Here is a 16630-nt window from a genome sequence, read left to right on the forward strand (position 1 = left end):
ACTTGGAAGGAGTTTCTTTGTGTCGTGTCTGCTCTGACAACGACATGTAATCTCACTTTAATTCATTGTGCAGAAGAACAGAAGAGCACTTCTTGTGATCTGTGTGTCTAACCTAAGTGACCTTGCCTCCAAGAACTTGGAAAAGTGGGGAGAGATGGAATCAGTAGCACAAGGATCTGCACGGTGATTCTCCCACAGGCCTGAGGAAACAGCCCACTTCCACTGGGCCACGGCTTTTTAGCCTACATCAAAACTTCAAGCTTCAGATTGTGGTGGTGAATCCCCCCAGCCTTGTCAGGCCACACTGTGACCTGAGAAACGCTGGTTAGTCCTTGGCCTTGCTGAACAGCCCCTGGGCTCAGCTCCTCTTGAGCTTATCAGAAACACTGAGCGCCACCAGGAACTTGTGCTGTCTAACGAGCTCCTGGGGTTTTCTATGAACAGCCTTGGAAATTACTTTTCTTGCCTGAATGGCATAACATCCTTCTTCTCACACTTTCAAAGGCCGGGTGCTGACCCAAAGTGCGGCCACGATGAAGCATTTTATGACTGAGGCCCACTCTCTTGTGGCCCATGAACAGCAGTCCAAAGGAGGCCCTTGGAGCTCTCCTGGACCACAGGGGCTGCCAGCAGCAACCGCCCTCGGAGTGGGGCCTCTCAGAGCCAGCGAGCTCTCACGCTTGCTGCACTCGCAGGATCGCCCATCAGCAATGGATCCTGGGCCGATACCCCCACTCCTGGAGGCTGCAGTTTAACTACTGTTAAGCTTGAGTGCTGTTAAGCTTTTAGGCCATATTCCTTTTTATCCTTGTCCCTTATGTTCCTTTGTCAAACACACCTAAACACACACACAAAGATAGTTCTTGGTTCATTTCTGGTTTCATTGACTGCATTTTGTTGGTTGCTTTTTCCTTGTTTTCCTTACCTTAACTGATTTGTAAGTAAGAGTGTGAATGTTGCCAATGAATTTTGTTGAGCTATTTTTTCATATTCAATCTGGTTTTTACCAATAACCTTGCTGGAAAACTTTTAAGCAATCTCAAACACTTGTTTGTAACAAGCTGTGGGAGCATTAGGTACAACCTCGGTTGACACTGAAAAGCAGGAGAGTCATTCTAAAGTGACAAGTTTAATTGCCCATTTTATTACTCTTCTATTTCTTTGACTCTAGGAAGTAAGGCCAAGCTTTTCTTGGAGGCAGAACGTGTGTGAGATGCACTTTGGGATTATCCCATAGCTCTGGGCTGAATGGCACCCAGGAGTACAGACAGATTTGAGGAACCCTCATCACTGGTTGTTGGCCTCACATCCACTCATCCTTCTGCAAACAAGTAGCAAACAACACTGCTGAACTGCTGTCCTGGATAAATATACATACAGATGACTTTTCCAAAGCAGTGCATCTTTTCCCACATGCTCTTCTTACCTATGAAATTGTGATTGAAGACACATCTGAGCCAGATCGGTGTGAGCTTGCAAAGGGGCAAAGCTTTGGGATTTGGGCACACTTCTCTTTGTTTCTTTGCTCAGGCCTTTTGTGAGCACAGAATACATGCAGGTAGAAAACATTTGACTATACAGGATCTTTTGGGTCTATTGTCCCCTGTCCTAGTTTAGGGCAAATTTGGGAGAAAAGCTCCAAATGGGGGTTTCCCCAGGGAAAAAAATTCAAATGACCCCTCCCCGCAACTGGTCTGGGAAAAATAATTGCCTTGGAGAGAAGTGGAAAAAGATGTTTATTTAACAGAAATTGAATAATATTAAACAATAAAACGTCTTGTTGTTCGATGGGATGGCGAATCTAGGAAGAAAAGTCCTTTTCCATGTGGTGTAGTTCGGATTGCTCATGTTCTTCTCAGTCCTTTTGGTGATGGATAGTGCTGAGGCCCAGGCCCCGGTGGGCCAAGGGCTTGAGCTCCTGGGGTTTGTCTGGGTTTGTTTTCAGTCCAAAGCAGATTTGTACAGACCCAGGAGAAAAAAAAAAAAGGTCCAGGGAACTCCTCTGCCTCAGCTAACTAAAACTAACTAAAAGCCAAAGAGAAGCTCTGTCCCGCTGTCTCTCCGTGCTGCAGAGAGCACAATCCAGGAGAAGGAGGCAGGGGGGGTGAGTTTTCTTTCAACACAAGCTGCGTGCTTCTTCTACCCCCCATTGCTCTCAGAGCCAGTCTCAAAGGTGAGAGGCCCAGCAAGGAAAGGATGTGGTGAGTCACTGGGACATCAAGTGAGCTGTACTCTGATAACCTCAGCACATCTCCTCTAACCTAGCAGGTCCTAGTCTCACATTCTCTGCTTGTTTTTTTAAAAATTTAACTTACATAACATTAAAAAAACCCACTGTATCTACAAAAATATATATAAATAATTAAAATATGTCATCACAATTTAAAAACTACAATCAAAATGTATCCTCAAATGTACATTAAAATATCAGAACACTTCATCCCTACTATACTATATCCCTATACTACACTACTATCCCTATACTATATCCTACATCCCTAACTCTAAAGCCTAAGCCATTAAACCTATTCATCAACCAGTTTCGGAGAGGCAGAAGGTTCTTCCTGAGCTCCGAAGAAAGAGGGCTCTTCTGGACGGGAGGCAAGGACTTTGTAGGTAAGAGCACACATGAAGTATGCAGAGAAAATTTCTTGGCAAGAGAGGAGCCTGTCAGGTCTGCAAAATGGAAACACAAAGTGTAACAGAGAATGCAGTGCAAACCTAAATCATCTGGAGCTCCATATATCATGGGACAGATTCCTGCAAACTTCTAAATAGCTGCACAGGGAAACATGCTCCTGCCTGCAGCCACTTGAGGCAGGCCAGGGGACACCCTGCCCCACTTGCACAGAGCTACCACAGGAACAGCCTGGCCTCTGGGCTGGCCTGGGACAGCAGGGAGCCCAGAGCCCTGGGCTTTGCAGCCATGGCTCAGCTGCACATGCAGCCTCCTGCTCCTGTCCCTGCCCCACAGCTGAGCAGCCCTACAGCTGCACGGGGCACTGGCAGCAGCACAGCTCATTGCAGGGGGCACATGCAGGGCAGAACTGTTCCCTGGGGATGTGCACAGGCTCTCCAGGCTGGCACAAGACCCTTCCTCCTGCCAGAGAGCAGCCCAGCTCCCCCCTCACCTGTGTGTGAGGCTGAGCCCTGCTCAGCCTTCATCTTGTCCTCCATCCGGAGTTGCTTCAGGCCCCCCATGCCTTGACTAGGAAGGGCAGTGGAGAGAGCGGAGGCGGATGCAAACCCTTCCTCAGTATTTTGTCGTTGTTGGCACAGCAAAAATGTCACATCCAGAGGTGTTGAAGTCAGCTCTTCGTCATCTTCCTGGAGAGCATCAGGCCCTCACCAGCCCAAGATGCTGGAGAGGTTTTGCCGCACATGTGGAGGCTGGCTGGCAGCACACTTCCTCAGCTTGGTGCCCATCACCTTGTAGAGGGCAGAGGCAAGCTTGGTGACCACAGTGCGGACATTGGCGCTTCGCACGGGCAGCGCCTTGTTCCCCAGGAAGGACCAGAGCACAGGCAGGGCGTAGCGCTGGACGACTTCAGGGCTCCTGGGATAAACCCATTCCACAAGCACTGCCGGGAGAGAGACACAAGCTTCTTAACCACCAACCTTAATGCAACCAAGGATCTATTTCTAAGTTTTGCCTCTGGTCCTTCTTAGTCAAAGCATGAGGGGCCTGAAGCAACACCGGATTGAGGACAAGATGAAGGCTGAGCAGGGCTCAGCCTCACACACAGGTGCGGGGAGGGGCTGGGCCACTCTTTGGCAGGAAGAAGGGTCTTGTGCCAGCCTAGAGAGCCTGTGCTCATCCCCAGGGAACAGTTCTGCCCTGCATGTGCCCCCTGCAATGAGCTGTGCTGCTGCCAGTGCCCCGTGCAGCTGTAGGGCTGCTCAGCTGTGGGGCAGGGACAGGAGCAGGAGGCTGCATGTGCAGCTGAGCCATGGCTGCAAAGCCCAGGGCTCTGGGCTCCCTGCTGTCCCAGGCCAGCCCAGAGGCCAGGCTGTTCCTGTGGTAGCTCTGTGCAAGCGGGACAGGGCTTTTCCTCTGGAGTGCTTCAAGGGTCTTCATGCCTGGAAATGTCAACTTGTGCAGCTATTTAGGAGTTTTCAAGGAGTCTCTCCCACAAAATATGGAGCTTCTGATGCTTTAAGTTTGTTTCCTGCCTCAGTAACATTTATTGTTTCTTCTTTGCAGGGCTGACTAGGTTCATTTTTTCCAAATCTTTCCGGCTATCTCCTTCTATGCTCCTTCCGTCCACTCTGTTTCCTCCCAGCTGGAAAAACTCTCAGTCTTCCAAAAGAAGAGAAATGTGCAGAGTTGAGAAGGAGAGTGGGAAAAATGGCAGTGGCTATGAGGAAGACACCAGAGAAAGAGAGGAGCTGAAGTCAAAGGGAAAAAGGTGTAAGGTAAGGAGACCAAGCTGTGTCCTGTGTGGGAGATTTTCAGTCGATGTGCTGTCGGCAGAGCTTGGAGAACTCTCCCTGTGAAGTGAGCCCAGGGAAGCAGCTGAGCCAAGGAAGAGCTCAGCTGGACACTGAGCTTCAGGATGTCTTTGCAATGGGTGTGTGGTGCAGACTTCACATTTTCAGTGTGTAACAATAGCAGGAGAGGACTTTGAAGGGTTTCTGGGTTCTCCCTCAGCACTTCCCTTTGCATTCCCAATCCTGGCCCAAGCTGCTCCATCAGTCTGATTTCTGTTCTCTTGCCAGGTCCCAGTGAAGAACATGGCTAAATGTCTTGAGGCATGAATGGGGACAGGACTGGATGCTTGATGTGAGCATTGTACTCTACTCTTTGCAGGCTTCCTTGCTGTATCCCACTGAAGGGGATAAGAAGAAGGGGTCACTGGGACTGCCTTTGATCCCCCCGATACGCAGGGCAGGAAGTCCCGATGTTGGCAGTGCTGCAGGGTCTCTGCAAAGCTCTCTGCAGCTGGATGTGCAAGAGTCCCAGAAGATGAGGTAAGTCAAGGTGTCTGCTGCTCCAGTGTGCTGTTCACCTCGCTCTTCCCATCTCGTGAGGTTATTTTGCACAGTCAGCTCTCCCATGTATTTAGGCAAACCTCTGTGTATTCAGCATTTGGCCCTATCTGTGGTGATCCAGCCCAATGTCAAACCCAGCACCATATGGCCCAAGAGCAGAGGTGGTGGTGGGGAAGAGGAGGCAGGGCTGAAAAGCTCCTCAAGACAGGTCCTCTTCTGGACCTGGCTGTTGATTCCCTCTGTAATGTTTGTGGTGTCATTTGGGAACTGTATTGCATGGGTCTGGATGCTGCAGATCTTTGAATACTGTGATCCTTCACTGTCAACTTCTGCAGCCACATTAACATGTTTGGGCAAATATTGGAAATTGTTAAGGTGTCTGCAAATTCCAGTGCTCATTGCTTTAAAGTCAGGTGCCATAGTTCATGTGCCAACACTTCTAAAATAATTTTTTTTTTTAAATATACTGACAATCCCCAACACAGAACTAAGTGGGAGTTACAGAAAAAAGGGCGATGAAAACTAGCTTTGGGAATCAATTACTTCATAGATGTAATTGTCAAATTCTGGAGATCATTGTGTGTTGCCAACTGTTTGAAAGAAAAGGGATCCCAAAGTAAACCTAAGGTGCAAATTCTCTGTGCTGGGCCTCGACTGTGAAATGAGATCCCAGAGATGTTATAGGGTGTATAATCCAATTGATGTTTAATATTTCAATCTGGGCTTCAGATCAAAAAGAGCAAGGTGCTGGAGAAGAGGTACAGGACTGCAGCTGATGGAAAGATATTGGCATGGAGAAGTGTGAGAAAATGTAGATGTCAAGCTTATCTGAGTGATAACAAAAAAGGAGGGGTCATCCAATTATCATTCACATTGAAAATCTTCTGTAGGACTTTTAAAGTGCAATCTGAATATCCTTCCATAGATGCTATGTGTGAAAAAGCATGTTTTGTCTTGAAAGAGCAAGGAGGTGTAATATCATTCTCAGGAGACAGCAGTGCTCTGACCACATGGAGCACGAGACTGTCACCAGTGTAAGACACAAGCAGGCAAAGTCAAGCTTTGCAGCAGTACAAAAGGAGCTGCCCTCCATAGAGCCTCGTGTCTCAGCTCAGCAGCTCTTGCTGCTTCAGAGGGGCTGTAGGAGCCACTTGGCTCCAAAAGGAGAGACAGCAGAACTGAGGGGTTATGATGCAAGTTGAAGAATGACTGCTGTGTTTCAGCCGGAGCTTGGCCAGCTCTGTCTGACTCCAGCAACTGAGAGCTTAAGGACAATGAATCAGCTTTGCATCTTGTTTAGTTTCTGTGTTGCATTTCCTCCTTCATCAGAGTGACCAAGCTAAGAAGGGTTGCCACCTTTCATGCTACACACATTCCCTCCCTTCTCTTTCTTCCTCTTAATATGTTCTTTTGTCTTCCGTTTTCTCAAGGTCCACACCCTGCAGCAGAAGTGAAGATGATGACTCTGAAGAAGGAGGTAGGTACAGGACATGTCTGTCCTCAAATGACCTTAAGAATTTTGACACAGAAGTGACATTTTGCCAAGAAAGAAATTTGGAAAACCCGGACTGGAGTTTTCCGGAGTCCGGAATGGAGTCGGTAATTTGGAAAACCCGGACCGGATTTTTCCGGAGTCCGGAATGGAGTCGGTAATTTGGAAAACCCGGACCGGATTCCCCCGGAGTCCGGAATGGAGTCGGTAATTTGGAAAACCCGGACCGGATTCCCCCAGAGTCCGGAATGGAGTCGGTAATTTGGAAAACCCGGACCGGATTCCCTCGGAGTCCGGAATGGAGTCGGTAATTTGGAAAACCCGGACCGGATTCCCCCGGAGTCCGGAATGGAGTCGGGAATTTGGAAAACCCGGACCGGATTCCCCCGGAGTCCGGAATGGAGTCGGTAATTTGGAAAACCCGGACCGGATTCCCCCGGAGTCCGGAATGGAGTCGGTAATTTGGAAAACCCGGACTGGACCCTGCAAGGGGTGATGTCTGGAGCTGATGTTCGTTCATGGTTGTGAATGGTTGTCATCTTTTGTGTATCTTCTGTGCTACTCCCATTCTGCTGAGATGTTAAGTTCATCAGAGCTTGCCTGGTAGACCAGTCCCCTGACAAGAAACTTCAGTTCCCTTCCCCTGGCTCATAAGTAAACAAAACTGACTAAAATTTAAAAAAAAAAAATAAACTTTTTACAATTTTCAACACTTCCATTGCTTTCACAGCTGCAGCAGAAATCACTGAGTGCTTTGAGTGCAGCTTGTTGGTCACTTCTTCTACCACACAGATCAGCACTGCTTTTAAACCATCTCTGAATGATTTACCAAAATATGGATATGATCCAGTATCAGTATCCAGCTGAGACGGACAAAGACTCTTTAACCGTTTCAGGGTTACAGAGTGTATGTTTATTAGCAGTGCTGGGCCAGTGTGTTGGGTCACCCCCTAATACACATGATCCCGAATACAGGTGAATACAGGCTTTTTATTTACAAAAGTATTGAATGCAAATACATATTCATAACTCAGGTGCCACCCACTCTCTGCTTCCTATGCTAATTAGGGAAAAGCAATTAAACATGCTTGTTTGTTCCTTGAAATGGGTCGGTGGTCTTTTTATGAGCAGGGGTCACAAAAGGGAGGAAGGGATATGGCTCTTCCTCGTTCTGACCTTTCTACCTTTTTAATGCAAAGTGACAAATGGACCCTTGGCTGGGCTCCTAGTTCCATGTCTTCAATGGGTTTCTAATTTGCAATTGTCTTATGTTCTTGAAGTTCCTCACCAGATTCTTTGTTTCTCATGATAAGCCCAGCTGAACAAGCATAAAGTTGACAATTTGTTATTAGCCAGTGATTAACCTCTAATTTTAGCAAGGCCTCTTTATCTACCTTTAATTTTAGCAAGGCCCATCTATTTATTTTAATTAGCTTTAGCAAGGCTTATTTTTAATTAAGACCTTAGCTTGTCTAAAACCTTGAATTCTTCAAAGTTTGTGTGTCATGAACATGGCTATCATTTAAGTCAGCACCTCCAGCACCTGCTGCTTCACTTTCTTGTGTGTGTCACAACTTCAAGGGACAAAAGAATCAAAAATCTATAAATAAAACAATAAGAAAGCTGGATTAAAATGTGTTAATTTTAAGACAGGTTGTAGAAATCAGCACTCAGCAATGTAAAAGATGACAAGTTTGGACTATTTGGAGATTGGCCCAATTTATTGGAAGTTGATTTGGCTCAACACTCACTCTTCCCTGTTCCTGCACAAAGGTACATTCCTTTCTCGAATGAAGATGAAAAGCAACTGAAAAACCCCCAAAACAAACAGATGATTTTCTACTGGATGCTGCTGAATTCACCAAGCTTCGTCCAGCTCCACAGGGCTTGACAGCAGGGCAGTATTCTCAGAAGACAGAAAGTAATTGTAGTAGTCAGGATTGATCTTTTGTACATTTGAAAATTTTCTTGGCGGTACTACTTCCAGTGTCTTTTGCAAAGACTCTGTTATCTTCAGAAGCACTATTCTCACTTAATTGCTTCACTGGGGGCACAGTAGGGATAACGCAGTGTGGGGGTTACACCTAAATGTAAACCCATTTTCTTCACTTTCCCTTTCCTGTTTGTGACTGACATTCAAAATATTCAAAACCCCACTTTTTCCCCACTTTGTGGTCTGCAGATGAACAGGCTGAGGACTAACAGTTCATTCCCAGTGTTGGAAAATATACCAAGTTTAAATTTTTTTTATAACTTTAGTCAGTTTTCCCAGAATCACAGAATGAACTAGTCTGGAAAAAAACTTTGAGATCATGAAGCCCAACCTACACCCTGGGGGTGAGGGAACTGAAGTTCCTTTCCAGTGCATTGTTCCACCAGGTGAGACCCGATGTGTTTAACATCTCAACTTTGTGCGTAGCAAAGAAGACACAAAAAATAGCAGCCACCAAGGGCCATCAACTGACCATCAGCTCCAAACAACAGCCCTGGCAGCATTGGAGATACCTGGTCTGAAAAAGGAGATGAGGACCTGGAGTGGAGTGGTTGATGTTGTTGCGGTGGCCTGGTTGCGAGGTTGGTTTCCAAGGGGATGGTTTTGTGTGTTGTGGTGTGGGATGACATTGGACAGGCTGTTGTTGGCCAAGCCTTTGGGACATGACCTTAAAAGGAGCAGAACTTCATCCAGTGATGGCCCTGAGGACCACAGTTGTCGTTCCGATTGGGAACGGCTATTTAAAGAACGACATAAACTCTCAAGGGAGTTTCACCACGAGAATTCCCCTAGTTTATTACTTCAGGCCTGTTTATAGACAGATACGTGGAAAGTACAGAAAGGAAACTCTTACTGGTTAGTAAAGTGCTACATTACCATCATTGGTCAGGGGCTCACTACCCCCCTGACTCTCTCCTGCAAGGGAAAACAAGAGGACTGCAAAACAACACCTGCAAGGCTGTTTAGCGTCCCTGAGAATTGTTTTAATTCCTTCTCATATTTTTCCCAGGCTACTTTCTCAGGCAGCCTGAGGAGCTATGCGGCCTGTAATTTGTACAGGCACTGTGGTTCAGATTTAGCATCCATACACAGTGACAAAACTGCGTCAGCACTGAGGAGAATGCCATGGACCAAGACTGTGTAAGATCAAAATGAATATGCATCAAGCTGATGTTACACCAGGGGTATAAAAGGAGGAGCCACCATCTTGCGGATGAGCCTCTGGCAGTCAGCCACCTTCCCAGTGCTGTCCCTTTTACTTTGTGAATTTTCTTATTGTTCTCAATAAAACTTTTGTGAGAAACAGAGTAACTCTTCAGGATTTTTAAAAAGTTTAATAGGAAATAAAGTAAGAGACAAAAGTCCAGCGCTGGGGTGCTCCTGGCAAGCAGCCAAAGAACACGCCAATAGTCACCAATAGTGTTATCTTTATAGTCTTACATTATAGAGATACATGTGTATTCATAATGTCCATACATTATTCACACATTCTTGCCAACTGTTTGATGTTATGGGAATTCTTCTGTTTGGTTTCTTCATACTCTGGTTTATCTGCATGATATCCTGTGTGTTAAGTTAATATATTTTATTCCTTCTAGTGTCTCCGTCCCGTAGGTCTGCATCCTCTGATAAGGATTTATAATGTCCTCCTTAAATTTAACATGGTACTTTTTCTAATTGTCCTCCCGTGCTCTGGTTTGTGTCGCAAGTTATCTTATCACTTGGAGAATTCAGTCAGTGGAGGAGGGGGGTTAACATGATTGCTTTACACCATTTATTTTTGTTATGTAGAGGTATTTTAATGCACAGTGTTTAGTTAAGGCCTATAATATCATATATTCGCTACACCACTATTTAGATACACTATACAGTGCATACATAAACTGACAGATTATACTATACTAAAAAGCAGTTAAAAGGAAATATAAATTGTACCATATCAAAATCTTTGTGATTAATAATAGGAAAAAGCTAATGCATAAATGCAAAAGCCAATACTATATTGTCATCTTTAACACTTTTTTAACTCATTCCCACTTGGGGTCAGAGTGCCATTTTTCTCGTCTGTACCTTTACCTTTTCCTCATCCCTCCTTTCATATCTTTCATATTCCGTATGTCTATCCAACTCCTGCAAGGCCCCACTCTGCCATCTGTTCCCACATCCAGCCACAGTGTCTTGATGCCCCATTGCAGCACACCTGTCAATGCCCCCAGGCTGCTCTTCCAGCACCACAGCCTCTGTAAAGAACCAGCTGCTGGCCCAGTTCAGCAGGCAGGCACAGCTGGGAGGGCACAGGGACGGGCAGGTGGCTGGGGCATCCTGCAACTTCATGGGGCTGGGGAGCAGCCCCCGCCCACAGGGGTGGTGGGGTCAGACACTCCCCAGCACTGAGTGCTGGCTGCCCCACAGCCTCAACTTCGTCCTGCACCTCCTGCACTGGTCCCCAGCCCATGCTGCCGGACCTGCACTTCCACACCTGGAGAATCCATACTCCTCACCACAGACAAACCCAATTAAGTCCTGCGTAGCAAGCAGACAAACCCAAATCCTCCACCCTGGCTCCATAACGTCCTGAGGAGGGGTGGGGGCTTAAGAACAATACCTCCCTGTTTTCCCTCTCTTGGAAACAAGGAATACAAAAGACTTGCAGCTGGCCCTGTATGATACTGCAGATTTTTAAGATAAAGCAGAGAACTTCCTAGTCCTAACTGTTCTTTCCTTATCACATAGACTCCTGCTGCTGTCTGCCTTAACCCTATTTCTCCACACTCCAATCAACTCTTTCCCAAACTAACACCATATTGGCCCCTCTGGGTATGGGCTCTTGAAACCCTTTCTCAGCACCTCTTGTTGACCCTCTGGGCTTCCATGTCCTTAACTACCTCCAGAAGAATGTTCAAACCATCTCAGCATTCTCCCAAAGGACCCTTTGGAGGTATTTTGGGATCCTCATCCCTATAGTCGAAACCCTTTTTCGACTTTCAACCCTTTTTCAACTTTTTTGTTGCCCACCCTGGGAATCATGCCATGCTTTACTCCCTAAAATTGTACTCCCCAGTGAGATTTGCCAAGACCCTTCTTGACTTTCCCTTACCATCCTCTCTGGGTGTCTATATCCTGTTGATTCTACAGGGACCCTCCCTGTTCCACCTCTCATCTGTTTCCTAGACAGTCTTGGAAACCCATCCAATCGCCTGGTGCTGGCCAGCACCAAAGGCAGCTGGCCACCAAAACTGGCTGCCTCCAGCTTCTCTTGCCACATGCTGGACCCAGATGGTGGAAGGATCATGGATGAGATCCCAGTTTATAGGAAAATCCACAAATGCCAGAAGTTTACATCCAAAAAGGAGACAGAGGAGTCCTTTATGCAAATAAACAGAGAGAGTCCACCAGGACACACGCCAACAGTGGTTTCTCTTGCAAGGTTTCAGAGGGGGCAGTCTCCTTTTATCCTAAACTCCCAGCTGCATGTTGCCCTCTTGCTTCAATCACTGGCTAAGGTGGGTGCAAACTAAACTTGGCTGAACTAGGAAGGTGCAGCCTTCCCGAACTGCCTACCACATACCTCCCCCTGAACCTGTCATTTTACCCCAAAGTTCAGAAGTTCAGTCTTGTGCAGACCCACTTCTGTGTTTCACAAGCCAAGATGTCTGGGCTTAGTAACAACTTGCTGCCCTAAGTTAGTAGAGACCTTAAAACCAGTTTAAAAGATATTAACACAAATACTTTCAGGCATCAAATTAGTTGTAAAAACATTAGCTTTCCTCTCAAGACTCTGAAAGCAAACGGATGCTGTAGCCAAAACATTGTCCTTGGAATCATAGAGCACTTTCTGGGTGTGTGTTTTTATCTGCTTTTCCATGGCCTTTGGGTGAGCACCAAAGGTGACAGCCAAGGGCAAGTGAGCGGGTGAGCAGCAGAGAAAGGCACGGGGAGAAGGGCAGACAGAAAGGCCCCAGATCCCTGGGAAGCTGGAGACCAAGCATCAGTTGCTGGCTCCCAGAGCCACTGGCAGGGCCATGTCTCCTCCATGCCACTGACACTGCACCTGCAGGGCTGAATCCAGCTCTGCTGGGCTCTGCAGCTTGGACGGCAAGGACACAGACGAGCTGGAGCAGGTGCCGAGGAGGGACTCTGAGATGATGTGAGAGCTGGAGCACCTCTCTGTTGGAGTTGACATTGATGGCTGGGTTCCCCTGGGTTCCCCAGGACCGAGACTGACAAGAAAGAGGCTGTTTTCTTGTGTTCAGGCTTAGTTGTTTATTCTTTCCTTATCTATATTACATATATACGGAGTACAAGGAGCTACATACACTAAGATAGAAAGGTGCAAAACAGAGAGTGAAGAATCTTTCCAAGGTCTTTTATGTGTCAATTTATCCAATAATCAAATGCCAAGTTATTTTTCTTAGTGACCCAATAACCCAACACCTGTGTTCTGCACTGCAGATTTCTTTATCCAACCACTATTACCTAAAAACTCTTAGAAGAAGAAGATGAAGAAGGAAGAAGAAAGGGACAACACCCTAAATCTTCTATACTGTCTTTTGTTTTCTAGTATAGCTTAAACCCTAAATCCTAACTTTCTCACACAGTGACTTAAGAAAACTCTACCTAGCCTACACACTCACATTTCCAGTTTCTCCACTTAACTTTGAAAGCTGTCTCCATGGTGTTGTGCTAAACTCAGTGCTCTCTTGGGTGTCAGAGCCAAGCACCACAAATAAGGGCCTATTTTCTGTATCTCTGACCCCAATGCCTCTCCTGCAAGGAAAGCCTGAGATGGGCTTCTTTAGCCTGGAAAAGAGACTTAGGCTTAGGCTTGACTGAACTGTGGCCTACCAGTACGTGACAGCAACTTACAAGAAAGCTGGACAGGGACTTTGTGCAAAGGCAGACAGGGACAAGGACAAGGGAGAATGGATCCAAGCTGAAAGAGAGTAGGTTTAGATGAGGGATTCAGAAAAAATACTCTCTTGGAAAAGGTTTCCCAGAGAAGGTGTGGATGCCCCGTCCCTGACAGTGTTCAAGGCCAGGCTGGATGGAGCTCTAGACAAGCTGGTCTAGTGCAAGGGGTCCCCAGCCACAGCAGGGGGTTGCAACGATGTGATTTTTCAGGTGCCTTCCAAGCCAAACCATGCCATGACTTCATGATTCTGGGATACCTCCCCTCCTCGGTCTCTGTCAGAAAAAGAAACTCGGGAGCAAGTTCCACATTGCAGACTCGGTCCTTTGGCAGCCTGCAACTGTCTCAACAGCGGATGAAAAGAGTTGCCATTACTGACACAATTTATCCTTTCTACTTGAAAATTAAAGGCTCCGCTCTTGTCCACTCTCACATAACCATCAGGACAGGGAATTCTCCCCAGTGATATAGAAAACTCTGTAGCCCACACAGAGTATGTTATAAGATTAGGTATGTGTTTATTCAGCATGGAGGTATCTCCTCCGAAGACATGCACACCCTAGAGACCTGCCCCTCTCTTTTTATTCTCTACAGACTAGGGCTACACAATACGCCTAATACACATTCATTTCCTAACCCTGCCTGTCCCCACTTCATATTAAAATTAGCTCCACGCCTCTTTGCGATTGCCCACTGCTCCTTGTTGTCACTCTGGTGGTTGTCTGGGGGTCTTTGGGATGAAGTCAGCACTTTTCCTCTCAGTTGAACTTATCACCTTGTCTCCTTATGCATGCTCCTTTTAGTCCTTTGACCATCTTTCAGACTTTGATACCGTTTCTCCCAGCTTAGGGGTCCAAAGAACCCCCTTATCCTGTGGTGCCTTTGTCCTTGTATCCTATTTGCACATTCTAGCTCTTTATCTTGTCTTGTAGTCTTGCTCTCCTCCTGCTCTTGTGGGAGCAGTAAGCATTTCATACGGTTTTGTCAGCCTCCCCTCTTTTAGTCAAAGCACTTTTTTATGCTTGATTCCTAATTCTTAATTTCCCTGTTTCACCACGGAAATGCTTCATCACACCCAAGGAAGAAGAAACCTACAAGCCGACATTTTTATGCATTTGTGTGTTGATTTATTTGGTGATTTCTTTCATAGGTATTTATTTCTCTGCTTGTTTCTTTCGTTGGGCGGAGCGCGCGGCGGCTCCTCCCTTGGGCTCGCTGAGGGAACGGACGAACGGCCGCGCGCTCCGGCGGCTCGGCAGCGGCAGCGGCAGCAGCGCCTCTCTCCATCGGTTTTCCGCTCGACTTTCCGCTCGCTCTCCGTCCCCTTCTCCCTCTCACACTCACTCTACTGCCGTGCCGTGCCGTGCCGTGCCGTCCCTCTCAGCCTCTCCCAGCCCGGCTTATGCCGCGTCCCGCAAGGCGCCCGTGGGCGAGTCGGCCCCCGGCCCGCCCCTGCCGGGCCTGCCGCGGTCCCACCTCGGCCAGGTTCTCTCCGCACTGCTTGTGGCGCCTCTGGAAGAGTTTCTGGAAGAGCTCCTCGCTCTGCGGGTGGCGGAGCGGCACCGTCTTTTGGCTCCGCCTGGTGCGGGCCCTGGCCCGGCCCCGAACGAGGCCCCTGCCAGAGCCGCCCCGCTGCCGCCCGGCTCCCGCCCCGTCGCCGGCAGCTTCCCCGAGCCGAGCCCCGCCGCTCGTCAGCTGGGCCGCCGGCCCCGAGTCGCCGGAGCCCAGAGCGGCTCGGGAAGCAGCAGTGCCCGGGGCGGTCGGGTGCTCCGGGCAGAATGCCGAGAGCGCGGTGCCGCCCGGGCGGGCGGAGAAGCCTCCCCTGGAGCGGCTCTAGCGGCAGGGCCCGCTGCTGGGGAGCGGCGGCTGCGGCAGCGTTTACTCCGGGACCCGGCTCGCCGACGGCGCCCCGGTAAGAGACGGGGCCGGGTCGGAGCGGGGCGGGGCGGCGGCGGGCGGTGAGCTCAGCCAGCCGCTCGCCTTGGCTTGCAGGTGGCCATCAAGCGAGTGTCCCGGGATCGCGTCTCGGAGTGGGCGCGGCTGGTGAGTGAGCGGGGCCAGCGGGAGAAGCCGGCGGGTCGTGCCGAGCGGGGCTGAGGGGAGGCCCGGCGGGCTGGGAACCGGGACACCGCGAGGGGAGAGAGCGCGGAGTGAGCGGGGGCCGCGCAGGGTCCCGAGCCGGGCGACGGCGAGCAGCGGTGGAGCCGGGCAGGGGGTGCTGAAGGCGCGGCGCAGCATCGTCCCCGCTGACGACATCGCGGTCCCCCCGCAGCACGACGGCGCCCTTGTGCCCCTGGAGCTGGTGCTGCTCTGGATGGTGTCGTGCCCTGGCTTCCGCGGCGTCGTGCGGCTCCTGGACTGGTTCCAGCTGCCCGACGGCTTCGCGCTGGTCATGGAGCGTCCGGAGCGCTTTCAGGACCTCTGGTACTTCCTGGACGAGCGGGGCTTCCTGACGGAGCCCGTGGCGCGGGGGCTGTTCTCCAGGTGCTGGAGGCCGTGCGGCACTGCACCAGCCGCGGCGTCCTGCACCGCGACATCAAGGCCGAGAACATCGTCCTTGACCTGGCCACCGGCGAGGCGAAGCTCATCGACTTCGGGTGCGGCACGATCCTCCGGGACACTCGGTACACCCGAATGTCAGGTGAGCCCAAAGCCGGGGCCCAGCCGGGCAGTAGAGGTTCTCCCCTTTGCTGGCAGAGGGGGAAGAGGGAGGAAGGGGGGAATCCTTCTTCAGCCGGCTGTAGCCAAGTTACTTTTCGCTGGGGCAGGGGCTGGCTGTTGTGGAATGGGAGCTGGCTGGGAGGGAGGGAGGGAGCAGCATCAGCCTGATGAGCTGCGCCCCTGTCCCATAGGAACAGCAGAATACCGCCCGCCGGAATGGATCCTCTTCGGCTGCTACCGTGGCCAGCCAGCCACCATCTGGTCCCTGGGCATCCTGCTCGATAACCTGGTCTGCAGGCACCTTCCTTTCCACACCAATGAGGACATCATCCGGGGCCAGCTCTTCTTCCCGCCCCGGGTGTCTCAAGGTGGGGATGTGCCTCCTCACAAACTTTTCTACGGGAAACAAAATTCAGCCATCCAGTGTCTTGAGGTCAGGTCAGAGGTGGTGTTTGGGGCTTCAAGAGCACCCAAAATCCTAGATACTAGAACATTTATTCTGAGAGAAATCCTGTGATGTTCACAATATTTGGAGGCTGTGCTTCTTAAATGCACTTACAAAAACTTTGCCTCCCATCCAGAG

The 16630-nt window shown here is 49.2% G+C and overlaps 2 protein-coding genes and 1 pseudogene across 2 annotated transcripts in view; 2 read left to right on the top strand and 1 right to left on the bottom strand.

Moving 5' to 3' along the window:
* LOC147655082 (uncharacterized) overlaps positions 1-16630 on the top strand; it is a 262971-nt gene that overhangs the window by 119671 nt on the left and 126670 nt on the right. The window lies entirely within an intron of this gene.
* LOC111943938 (TOG array regulator of axonemal microtubules protein 2-like) overlaps positions 1-16630 on the bottom strand; it is a 243991-nt gene that overhangs the window by 47780 nt on the left and 179581 nt on the right. The gene's annotated exons all lie outside the window — the stretch shown is intronic.
* On the top strand, positions 3677-16580 carry LOC111922367 (serine/threonine-protein kinase pim-2-like; annotated as a pseudogene).

This window comes from Cyanistes caeruleus, chromosome 2 (assembly GCF_971803275.1).
Source record: "Cyanistes caeruleus chromosome 2, bCyaCae1.hap1.1, whole genome shotgun sequence".
Lineage (NCBI taxonomy): Eukaryota > Metazoa > Chordata > Aves > Passeriformes > Paridae > Cyanistes > Cyanistes caeruleus.